Below are 13,968 nucleotides of genomic sequence, written 5' to 3'. Positions count from 1 at the left end.
AATCATATTTTATTCTTACTATCATATACATTTTAAAACGTCACTAATACGCAAATATAAACTCAAGTATATTTTATAAACACTGTTTCAAGATTCATCCAATTATACATATTTATAGCCAAGTATAATTACATAAAAGAGAAAGAAAACTCATTATCTTTTGCATTCTATTTATAAAAAATAAGTTTAGATTTTCTACACTACTATACTCATATAATGTAATTTTATCCTAAGTTTAAATTGGCTAGGTCTTCTCTTAAAAGCTTCTATTTATATGCGTATCATTATATTTTGCAAGTCTCATTTTTAAAATAACATTATTATTTAAAACTTAGCAATATTTATAGTTTTATTTAAATGGCATTCAAAGTCCTCTTTTATACAAATTCTCACCTTCATTAATTAACCTAAGTTTGGCCGGATAACCGTAGTTAACGGATTCTAAAGGACGCCTAACACCTTCCCTTTAGGATAATATAGAACCCTTACCTAGAATCACACTGATTAAGCAGACTATTAACAGAGGTTTAGTTTTAACTTTACCTTAGTTAACATCTAGGTGTCCTAATTCACCGTTAAATTAATTAGGTGGCGACTCCTTAAAATAAAATAAATAGGAATCCCCAAAACGTCATACTCCTAAATCGACCCGGTTAAAACGGGGTGTGACATTAGTGAGATTGAACTACGCGTAACACATACTTCAGAAATTTTCTACACCTTCTTCTAACAATTTTCCAAGATAGTGATGGTTTTAGCCGTCTTTTCTGTTGTCTTCTAACTTGTGAATTAGGTTCAAATTGGATTGAATAAGAGCTGCAATACGGGAACTTAGAAAGCACAGGTACAATCTTTATAGAGTATAGAACTGATCGAAATACACTTTGATCAAATTCAATTTTGAGCGTTAAATTACAACACAAAAGAATCTTCATGACAAGGGGAAAAAAAAATTAACAACATGAAAAATGTATCTTGTAGTTGTTCACAACTAATTACATGATAAAACTTTACAACATTTACATACAAACTGATAACTCTACTACTACCATTTACCTTCTTCTTCTTGTTTTTTTTTTTTTTTTTTTTTTTTTTTGTATATATTGGGAGGTATAAAGGCATCAAATTTTGAAATAGCATGCTAAACATATTCTTAGTTTAAATTAAAGGCCACATCCTGTGTTACAAAATTGAATGATTCTCCAAAAAGGCACTATTTTTGGAGGATCTGACACGCATCTGACAACATTTTCAAAGAGTCCACTATAGTCTAGGTATTGTAAATAACAAAAAAGTGAAATTAGTAACCTGAGAGATAAAGTAGATTAACTATCTGCTACAACACATTAAAATACATCGAATGTATAAAAATCATTTATATTATCGATGGGTATAAGTTAAATCCTTTTTTTAAAACTTATATACATTACACTAGACATTTTTTTACACAATGGGTATTATTTTTAATTGTTGTATCAAATTCCTACCTTATTTTTCAGGTTACTGATTAGTTATGATCAGATATTATTAATTTTTTAAGTGACCCGATTAATTACATTATTACTTTATTAGTATATCGAAGCTAAACAACAACAACAATTATGTCTCAATCTCATACAAATTGGGGTTGATTATATAAATTTTTACGGACCTTAGAAGTTAAAAGTTCATAATAACGTAACTTTTACAACATTGACAGGGAGAAGACATATAAAATTGAACAAAAATTTGAAACATGAATAATTATTCATCTTTCGACTGAAAATTTCCTCTAAAACGCTAATATCATTTTTTTTTTATAAAGTTTCCTTAAGCACGAACAAAATATAAACAGTATCCTCAAATCATCTTAACTTTTTAAATTTCCCATATATCTGGTTGGATTCGTCTGCTGTATTAAAGGAGGAAGATAAAAAGTATTAATTATGCATTTTGTACACTGCTATAAAAAGAAAGCAGACAGCTTGTATATGATCTATATAGAAGTTTGTGTTCAAAAAGTATCTATTTATTATCCATACTATAACAGAGAAAATAAATAAAGCTTAAGATAGTTACTACTACAAAGTTGTGTTATTATCTCACATGGGAATTGAGGAAACGCGTAAATAGTGATACGAAATTACCAAAACTTAAAACGTAATTGGCAGCTCATTCACTCCAGTAGTGATTTTGGTTAAACTATTAAGTACCCTATGAATATCTGTAATTGATTAGTGTTACCACTTTTAGTCAAGGTGAAAATGACTTTGAAATATTGTACCTTGACTTAATCACTGGACCAAGTCTTTATTCCACTCTTAACTTCTTTTAATAAGGTCACGTCATCTTTGTTATAATGATCTAATTAACACGACGACCATTAAGGATTTAATTTACGTACATGCAACAATATTATGTGGCATAATTTGCATCGACAAGAAAGTTAAAAAGAAATAAAAACTTTAAAAATTTATGACTTAAAACATGTCATAGCATTTTTGTGATTGTTAAACTTCTAAAATTTGAGGCCTTAAACATGCCATAACATTTATGTGGTTGTAAAAACTCGTCATAAGGGTAAAAATGAATTGTTTAAGTTGAATTGTTGAGCTTGATTGGTTAAGAAAACAAAGTGAGTCGGTTGATTTTTGAAGATTTGAGTTGAATCTAACCATTGAGACTTATGATTTGTATTAAAAGGTTGAATATCAAATTTGGAGTCATTTGAAGTTAATTTGGATCAATATTAAAGTAAAAATGTGCTGGTAAAATTTATGTGCAAGTCCTAACAAGCTTTCTTGATTTGTAAATAATTTGCATAAAAGCTATGACACAAGTTGTATTGGAGTGCTGATGATTCGCCAAAGATTCGTTGCAAGACAAGTCTTGCTCATCCATCAAAACTTCTTGTGATTTGTCAGGACTTGTGAATAATTTTGAATCAAAATTAAGACATAACTTGTACTAATGTCCTGACGATTCGGCAGGACTTGTGGCAAGGCAATCTTGGTCCATGCATCAGAAATTCCGGCGAATTGCTAGAACTTGTAAACAATTTGTTCCGAAGTTATAAACCATTGTACTAAAATCCTAACAATCTCTTAGGAATTGTGGCAAGGTAAGTCTTCGTCTATCCATCAGAACTTCTGGCAATATGCTAGAATTTGTGGTCAAGTTTTGACCCACGAGCTATTTTTGTAAACTTATTTAAATAGGGTCAAAACTTAAACTGATGCGTTAAAATAGCCTATACCGAAATCAACGGGCTTGCTACATTTAAAGGGGGTTCTGGGCCAAGTTTTGTTATCCCTAAAGATTGGCTCGAATAATCTTGGGCAATTCGCGCGAATGCCCTTCAAATGCGTTGGTCTTTAATTTTTGCCCCCGTAATGCGTGGTCTTTAATATTTGCCCTTCTAAGCTAAAAAAATAATAAGAAAAGACGTTACTACCCCTACCCATCACATATAAAAACCTGAAAGTCTGTAACGAACCTCAAACATCCAATTAAACCTATCCATCATTCCAACAACAAACCTTTCAATCGTTCCATCGTTCCAACATTTCACCGGAGAAATCTCCATTGATTTTGCTGCTACAACATCGGAAAAGATAAATACATAATATATAGCGTTTCAATTGAACGTAATTCAACTCAATTTGATGCTTTATTAAGTTTAGATTTGTTAATATTTGAAAATAACAACAAATCATCTTTTATGAACTAAACAACTGATATTCAGTTGAGATTCAACATTGCGAATCATAATTTTACTCAACAACATAAAATTGATCAAATTTATTGCTTTGTTCTGATTTTGATTAGTTTATGCGTTCCATTTGATTAGTATACAATGCTCAATGACTTAGACTTGAAATTATAGTAACTTCAGTTGACAAAAAATAATCAGGCAAAGTTCTGAACAAGTATGCCGGAGGAGGCAGAAGTTCACCTTGCAAAAGAACAAAGTATGCCGCTACAGTCAAACTTTCATTTTCATAAGCAAAACATCAAGTATACAAGTGTTAAGAATTAGAAAAGTATGTCGGGGGAGGCACAAGTTTACTTTACAAAAGAACAAAGTATGCTGTTAGAGGCAACTTTTATTTTCATGAGCAAAACAAAAATTTACGCAAGTGTTAAGAACTAGAAAAAAAATATGCCGGAGGAGGCAGAAGTTTACTTTACAAAAGAACAAAGTATGCGGTTAGAGGCAACTTTCATTTTCATAAGCAAAATAAAAAAGTACACAAGTGTTAAGAATTAGACAAGTCTGCCGGAGGAGGCAGAAGTTCACTTTACAAAAGAACAAATTATGCTGTTAGAGGCAAACTTTCATTTTCATAAGCAAAACATCAAGTATACAAGTGTTAAGAACTAGAAAAGTATGTCGGATGAGGCAGAAGTTTACTTTACAAAAGAACAAAGTATGCTGTTAGAGGCAACTTTCATTTTCATAAGCAAAATAAAAAAGTACACAAGTGTTAAGAATTAGACAAGTCTGCCGGAGGGGGCAGAAGTTCACATTACAAAAGAACAAAGTATGCTATTAGTGGCAAACTTTTATTTTCATGGCAAAACAAAAATTTACGCAAGTGTTAAGAACTAGAAAAGTATGCCGGAGGAGCCAGAAGTTCACTTTACAAAAGAATAAAGTATGCTGTTAGAGGCAACTTTCATTTTCATAAGCAAAACAAAAACATTATTAACAAAACAACACCAAAAACACATAAGATTGCATAAAAACCAAAATTATTAACAAGACAACACCAAAAAACCAAGCACACATAAATTAACTTAATTCATGAAGTTATGCCGGAACAAGCATAACTTTATGCTGGAACCGGCATAACTTCAGTTTACAAAATTACAAAGTATGTCGTGAGAGGCAAACTTTCATTTTTCATAACCAAAACAAAACATTATTAACAAAACACCAAAAACACATAAGATTGCATAAAAACCAAAATTATTAACAAGACAACACCAAAAAACCAAGCACACATAAATTAACTTAATTCATGAAGTTATGCCGGAACAAGCATAACTTTATGCCGGAACCGGCATAACTTCAGTTTCAAAAACCAAGAACTCTGCCGGACCCGACATATGTTGCCTCAGACAAACACATTTTTCACAAAAACCAGATTATTAAATAAAAACAGCAGCAACAACATAAAACAACTGTTCACAGGCAAAACTTCAACGATTCAACAAAGAGAAAACCAAAACGCATATCAAAATCAACTAAAACATATTACGACATTCAAAAAACCAAAATATATACATGGGGAATGAAACTAAAGTTCAAAAAATCATACAGACACTATAACAAAACACTATAATTGTAAATAAAAAAGGATCAATTAAATATAAAAAACGATGAAGACAAGGATTTCAATTCAACAAATAACAATTTAACATAAAAACAAATATTGAAACGAGCAAAAGATCCAAATTCGTACCTAAGTTTTAGAACAGATGAGACAAATACAAAACAGAGGAGGAAAGAAGAAGCAAAAAAAGAAAAGAAAAGGGCAAATGCCGAAATAAAAAGGATTTTAATGGGGTAAGGGTAATTTTGTCAAAAAACTTTCATTAAACAGGCGGCAAGGGCAAAATTTAAAGAAGACATAAATGAGGAGCAAAATATAAAGACCAGCCCAAAAGAAGGGCACTCCGCGCAAAAAATTGAATAATCTTTTATTTGACCCAAGTGTGCTCGAACCATCCCTAAAGCAAAGCCCAAAACATTTATAGATACCCAATCATGGCAAGAAACCAAGAAATGGTCGGCACCATTGCTTCTGTTCCAATAAGGATATTTGTTAGCAATAACATGAATGTAATCTTCAACAACCCTTTGAATCCTTTCTTTAGAATAGTTGGTGATGATTGGCAAGTAAACATATTCAACAATGTATGCAACACTAATTGGTATAAAATAGGCATGAGCTTCATCAGGATGTGATGCTAAAAAGGGTCTGTATGACTCCTACAACAAGTTAATGCAAGATTTGTCCATTAATAAATAAAACACAAAGATTTAACATTGATTTAACTTCTATATATTGACCGTGTAAATTATTTTTTAGTATTATCAGGTCAGATCACCTAAAGATATACAATAGAAAAATGAAAACTTCTAACGGATGTTTCCATCAGAAATTTGGGATATATGACAAAAAGTTTTAGCAGTGACAACTACAAATAATCCCTTTAACAAAAGGAATTAGTAACAGTAAGGCAAGTAACTTGCTGCAACAAGTTTTAAATTACATTGATTTGAGTAATATTTGTTTTATATATAGTGTCAAAATTATGCTTTTTTATTTAGAAACTTACTAACTGAGAATTTCATAGAAATTGTTAGATTAAATCATAGTAGAATACAAAATTTGCCTGATAACGTGACGAATAGTGTAACGAATGTTACACTATTAATGTATTTTAAGTTAGTGGAGTAGGTGACTTGTCTAATTTTTCAGGTTACTAGTTTTATCTCTTATGAACGATTATATATAATTATCTTTTTTAGATAATATGATAATACTAAAAGAGCTTTGCAGTACTATAAGTATATAGAAATTAAACTCTAAATTGAAATGAAACGAATGAAATGTTTAATGTTCCAATAAACTTAACTGATTAAAGGCATATGATTTTCTATAAATAGATCCATTTGGAATGAACCTCTCTTCTTTATCAGACGTATAATTCTTCGAACGAATAGCTTTCCAAATTGCTGCTCTTGCTTGGGCTAAATCTTCTTCAATCTTTTGTAAACTGCTCTTCTGTACATTCAAAAATACAGTTTTCAGCTAGATTTGACGATTTCCGGGGAGCTCGTTCGCCGGAGCTCTTGGCTGTCCGTCGGCTGAGCAGAAAAAACAGTCAAGAAAAAAAAATTATAAATAATAAAAATAAAGTATTCTACTTTAAATACATACGTAGCTATTGATTGTATTTAACATATTACTCTTAGCTATAGGATGTAATTAATTTAAACTATAGCTACTAAATATCAATTGTACTAGTAGTTAGTTATTCTATGTAGATTTCTCTTTGAAAAATCCAAACCAACCCGATACATGTACACCCTTTTGAGGATTTAAAGCTGCACTTATTATTTACGGAGTTATGATAGGTCATTGGTCCATATATTTTCACTTATTAAAGTTCATGATTCTCTTAAGATGATTAAGTATGCATGTTCATGGTTATGTGTAAGTTATATCTAGGTGGTTCGCTCGATAAAATTTAAGGCATCGGGTGCTAGTCACGTGCTCCTTGGAGTATGAAACCGGCCTGTCACGCCCACTAAATAAGGAGCTTGGATTGCGTTCATTTGCACTTTTTCCTTTCAAATGGACTGGTCTTTAATTTTTATCCTTCAGAAGCGAACTTATGCCTAGCGGGGCATAAGTTCTTTAAGAGAGTTGGCATAACTTATGGATATTTTGATGCTAACTTATAACCCTCTAGGCATTAGTTCGATTTTGAAGGATAAAAATTAAAGACCAGCACAAAATGGGGAACAAAAGCGCAAATGACCCATTACTTCCTTGGGCTGGGCTGTGTAAAATAATAGGGTCGCGCTAGTTGGGCAATTCGCAGAAATGCCCCTCATTCGGGGTGGTCTTTAATTTTTGTCCCTTAAATTGCTGGTCTTTAATTTTTGCCCCCTTCGCGTAGAAACCTTGAGGTTCTGGGTTCGGACCCCAGCTCCGGCATAAAAATAAAAAATAATTTCGCAAGGCAAGGCTTGAGGAAAGTTATGCTGGATCCGGCATAAGCGCCTTAAGGCATAACTAAAGTTATGCCGGATCCGGCATAAATTTTATTCCTTAAGGCAATTTATAAGGCAAACTTTTATGCCTTAAGGCTTAGTTATGCCTTAAGACAACCTCTGCCAGAGACAACATAAATTGTCTTAAGGCATAACTAAAGTTATGCCGGATCCGGCATATATTGCCTCGAAGCATAACTTGGCGGAGACAACATAAGTTGTCAGTTATGCCGGATCTGGCATATGTTGCCTTAAGGCATAACAACATATGTCGAATCCGGCATAACTTTAGTTATGCCTTAAGGCAACTTATGCCGCATAAGGCAGACTTTTCTCAAAGCCTTGCCTTGCGAAATTATTTTTATTTTTATGCCTGAGCGGGGGTTCGAATCCAGAACCTCAGTATTTTCGGCCACATTTTCAAGTGAAGGACAAAACTTAAAGACCACCAATTTGACGGACAAAATTTAAAGACCATCCCAAAAGAAGGACAATCCGCGCAAAAAAATGGTGCTAGTTTGGCATTTTTGGCCCGCTACGATTACGACCCACTTTTCAGCCCACCAATTAATTAGAAGCTTAAATTCTTGATTTCTGATGCATACTAAGAAAATAAATAATTGATATTTTGTTATAAATTCAATGCATTCAACTAAACGGACGCCCATTTGACATTATACATAAATGTATTAATTAAACTTCATTGATGTATTTTTTTAATTTTTGGATTTGCACCCTATATAAATGGGTGTTTTATGTCTTACAAACGTACATCCAAAAATATAGAAGTTATATACTTGAGATCGAAATATCTATCCATTATTATTCTACCTTACTTTTTATAAGTTTATTTTGTAAACATTTAATATTCTAATGGATTTCTTCTTCTCGTATTCACTAGGGGAAGAGGCAGCAATAAACTTTCTAAATAACACAAGTCTAAAGGGAACTAATTAAATGCCTTCTTCGTGTAGCTCGTAGAAGCAAATTTATAGGATCTTAACAAACTAACACATCAAGTTTTTGACTTTTCGCTCTTTTCCATTTAATAAATTTTAATATGTCTTGAATTAATCTATCGGATCTCTTCCGTGTCCTGACAACTACTTGTTTAATTAACTAGTTATATCCACTATATAATACTCATTTCTTGTAAATTTATATGGCATTTGACTAAAAATAGAATGTAAATGTCAATTTAACTTGCATATATATATTTGTGTGATGATGAAAGAAAACGGTAAAGTAATGGTTGAAAAAGAGAAAATACTACATCAAAGTCATAGATTGAATAATTTAATAAATTTAAATTCTTAAAAATTGTAAAATTCGATAGCTAGAATTGTGTTAGACTTATTGAAACATTTCAAAATAAAAAGTAGCATGAAACTCAAATATTTTGGAAGACTCAAAGTTTGTTACCTGACTCGAGGTGAGATCCAAATCGATCTGTTGAAGAGAACAATAATAATAAGGAAGCACATGATAGCTATTTGAATTGACAATTCATACAAGTAGAGTTCTTTCAAGTTTATTTCTCTTCATGTTAAGTCTTTTTTAGTCTTAACTACTAGAAAGTTTCAATCTTAAGGAATAATGATACAGCATCCGCAATCTGTATAAGGTTGCTTTAGGGAAGATAGAAGATGGCAATGTGTTGATATTAGAAATTGCACACGAGAAAAGATAAATCACACTATAGAATTGGACAAGACTTGGTGTCCACGTTTTCAAATATTAAAATAGTCTAGTGAGAAAGTTCATGTTTAAGTTTGATTGAAATCCTATCCTATCACCATAGGTTGTGATAAGATGAATAAAAATTTTCTAGTCTAGATAAGAGATATCGGATTCGGGCCCTAAAAATGACAAAAATTATGAGTGCTTTCACCTTTAATGAAGTTTATGTAACACAAATTCGGATTAATTAGGCCTCAGAACTAATATTGAACAGAGTGAAAAACCTTTAAAAAAAGGGAGAATCATGTCCTAAATAACAGTGGTGCGGCACGAAATTACAGCCACCAATTGCAACGCTGAATCTCAAGAAATCCAAGATTAAGAATTGTACTTGTTAAAGAATAAATTCTATTAAAAATGCATATATAATTGGAAACAAAAAAGAAAATATTAGTATATGGAGAGGCAACCGCCAGCTCCATGTGAACAAGTTGCTAAAGAAGTAAGGCAAACCATGTCCCAACAGTTTGTTTCTTTATAACCTGCTGGCATCATGTTCTTTGCTTTCCTAGTTATTATTATACTCACTACATTTTCAGAAAATAATAAGCTTTATAAAATTATTAAACTATTCACCTCCCTCATTGCTTTTTTTAATTCTTCCCACCGCCCCTCCCGCCCCTAAAACTCTGCATCACAATTATTTACTCAAAAAAAAGATTTTATTATCTCAAATTAAGGTGCCCAATTAGGGCAGAATAATTATTCTAATAAAGTCCAAGAGGATACATTCGAATGTCAATGGACTAGAATTTCCATTTTGATTAATCCATAAATGTTTATGACGAGAGTGATTGACTTGAATACATTGTTGTTCATGCAGAGGCGGATTCAAGATTTGAAATTTATGAGTTCTTACAACAGCTTCAAGTTAATGTATGATAAAAGTTGAGTTTACGATCAAACATTTATAGATGTAAGTGAATATATATTGACACATATACAAGGTTTGAATAAAGGCTACTGAATTCTCGTAAACTAACACGCAACACTCTAAATCCACCCCTGTTCACGAATTAGGAGTTTGAGTCACATTTAGAGATAAGTAGGGACTCACTATTAATTTTCTGCTATTCAGGTTAAAGTTGACTGAATATAAAATATTGTCATGTTTGGAATGGATTTAAGTGAAAAAAACATAGTGATAAGTAAAGGCATATAGTCGACCATAATTTTGCTACTGAAGCATAACTATATATATATATATATATATATATATATATATATATATATATATATATAATGTGTTAAATATGTAATATTGTGTCATGATGATTCTAGCAACACTAGAAGAAGAAACTAAAGATGGTGAAGAGTGGGAGGGACATATATAATATCATCATGAAATCAGACCTCATGCATATATAGTATTTACTATATTCTTGTGTCTTTTTTCGTTAATGTTATTACTTTTTAGGCAAAAAAAAAACTTTTAGTCGGAGGAAGAGTAGAGTTTGGTCTTGGTAATTTTGTGAGGCTAATAATAATGGAAATACAATTTCACATGATAGCTCGCCTAACAAACTTTAGAACATAAGCCACTGAATATGAGGAGAGGTGTTATTGAAAAAGAGAAGTTTTCTTTGCCTTGCTTTCAAGGTTGCCTTATTACGAGCAGACTTATGTGAACTTTCACATGACTTTGTCTCTTTTTTTGGCATTTGCATTAACTCATCACCTCACCCTCATTTTTTTTTATACCTCCACACTTTTAGGGTAGATGCAAAGTATGGATCCTTATCACCTTTAACATGACGAAAGGAAAGTTTTGGTGGAATAGTAAGGAGTTGTTGTGAGAATAGAAGGTCATATTCGAGTTGTGAAAACAATCTCTAGAAGAATGCATTGTAAGAATGTATACAATAGATTCGATATGATTCAAATTGTGCAAATATTTAATGGAGCTTGCACCAATTAACTTAAAATAATTGGTCTATTTTTTCGGATCAAGAGAAAGAAAGTAAAGAAGCAAACATTAGCGTTTAGGAGAAAAATGAGGATTTGATCAATGTTATAAAAGCTAACTTCTTTCTATTTGATGTTAACAATTTTAAAATTTTGAGTTTATAATGTTCAAATTGTTCACTATATTTAATGGAGCTGTAGTCTAAATCTCATCAAAGGACTTCCCTTACCCTATTCTGGGATAAAATTTTGTTTGTCTTTTTCCATAGATACATACTAGATTGTACCCATGTAAAAATAGAGTGTCATTGCCTCTGATGTTGTTTTTTGCTTTAGCATTTTTAGAGAACAAATGCCATGTGGAAGGATATGAAAAATCAATAGACAAGAAACCTACCTTTATTTGTCCATATCAATGGGTCCCAAAAAATGCATTAGTGGGAGAAGCATATACTTAGCCCCCGTTTGACCATAAAAATTATTCACTTTATTCCGAAATTTTTTTCACTTTTTTCCAGAATCAGCGTTTGGCCATGAAAATTCCGAATACAACTTGAAGTTGTATTCCGGAATATCAAAAACTCAAAAAAATTGTTTTTCAAAAAAAAAATCACTTTTTTACAACTACATTTTACCAAAAACTACAATTTCAAAAATTATGGCCAACTCCAACTCCAACTCCAAAATTCCAAAAAAAAATGATTTTTTTTTTATATCTATGGACAAACGAGGCCTAATCACTCATTTGACACATTTTTTTCCTCCGTGTCGCAATAAAGTGGGTTGTGAACGAAAACTTACTTATCTGTTGAGTAAAAAAGGGTAGTTTTTGTTCCTCCAATTGATTCTCGGAGTAAAATCTATGGAGCATATATCTCATTAACAAGAGAAGTACATGCTTATTACAAATCCACAAAAGAAAAAAGAAAAAAAATATAGAAGTGTAATATGATAAATACTTATCTGTATTGGGTGTTTACACCAAATCAATTTAATTTTTCATAGCTAAGTGATTTAATTGAGTGAACCTATACATTAACTTATCATGGTTAAGTGATAGCTATATATACTCTAACACATGTCATGCATCTATTTAGTTTGACGTAAATATCCAATGCGAATAAGTTTTTACCATGTAATATACATACGATTCATCACGATCTAATTGCATGTGGCCAAAATAATCTTCTGATTGACCCAAAAGGCGAATATCTAGAAGAAAAGGAAAACAAAAAGAGCAAAATAAGTTTTAAAAATGTCGTGAAAGGTGAAAAACGTGCCACTTTAGGTCATAATTTTGTCCGAAAAATAAAGTTGGAACTGTGATTTTTTAAATAATATGCATTCTAATAATGAAAAAAAATAATCTGAAAAAGGTAAGTAATATCTTATGAATAATTGTCACGCATTAACTTTTCTAAGCAAGTCATAATTCCTTTAGCACGACAAGTACCTTTTTAGCTACACATGGATGCCGTTGTACGCTTTCATGTCGAGAAAAATATAGCTTTCATTAGGTAAAATTAAGTAAAAATATTCAAACTGAAGAGGACTTCTTAGCTATTTGATTCTTCTACAAAATCTACTTCTCTTTGATATAAACAAATTAAAAAAAAAAAAAAAGATCCATGTAAAATATAACATAAAATGATAAGAATTTAACTTAGACGAAAAAGGAAGTCGTTGTTGTACTCTCATAATTGGTACATTTTGATTCATGTCGAATAGTGCCAAGAACTAGCAGTATGTGTCGTGTGGACTAATACAAGGAATTTTGAGAAAGAATTACGTCTTAAATTAAATATTCAAGACTTCCATTTTATTAAAGCTTCTTGAATTGAGATATTCCTTAATTTCTAATAATTGCACTAGTGGCGGAAAACCCCTTCTATAAGGATATCATACGATACTGCTTCCATTTAAAAAATGCACAAATGTATTTAATATTGAAAAATAATATGTATGACGTATATAATATATCGATATTGCTTGAAAATATACAAAATAAAACTTTAAAAAAATTCCATATACAAGCTAATAGTGTGTTTGGCTAAAGCTTTTGCGAAATCAAAAGTGCTTATTTTAGAGATTTGAGGTGTTTGACCAAGCTTTTAGGGATAAAAAAGTATTTTTAAGTAGTAGTAGAAACTATTTTTTAGAAGTTGAAAAGGTATTTTTCTCCTAGAAGTACTTTTGGAACCTTGACAAACATAAATTATTGCTCTATAATTGTAAAAGTGTTTTCTAGATGAATTATTCAAACACAAATTACTAACTATTTGTTAGAAAAATACTTTAACAAAACACATTTTTAAAATAAGAAAATTTTAAAAGTTTGACCAAACAAATTTTAAGTCAGAATAATAAGCCGATACATCTTTCACGGGATATAGTATACATTTATGTGCTATTGTAAATAAAGGAAAACATAAGTAATTCCGATCTTTTTTAATTGTTATTTTTGTCTTTCGAACGTCCCTTAAGAAACTAACTAAATAAATAATTTGATTAAATTATTTTTTATTTTTTGATTTTAATTTAATACTACTTCT

The sequence above is a fragment of the Lycium barbarum genome, chromosome 6 (assembly GCF_019175385.1).
Source record: "Lycium barbarum isolate Lr01 chromosome 6, ASM1917538v2, whole genome shotgun sequence".
NCBI classification, from domain to species: domain Eukaryota; kingdom Viridiplantae; phylum Streptophyta; class Magnoliopsida; order Solanales; family Solanaceae; genus Lycium; species Lycium barbarum.
Note: the sequence above shows the minus strand (reverse complement) of the source record.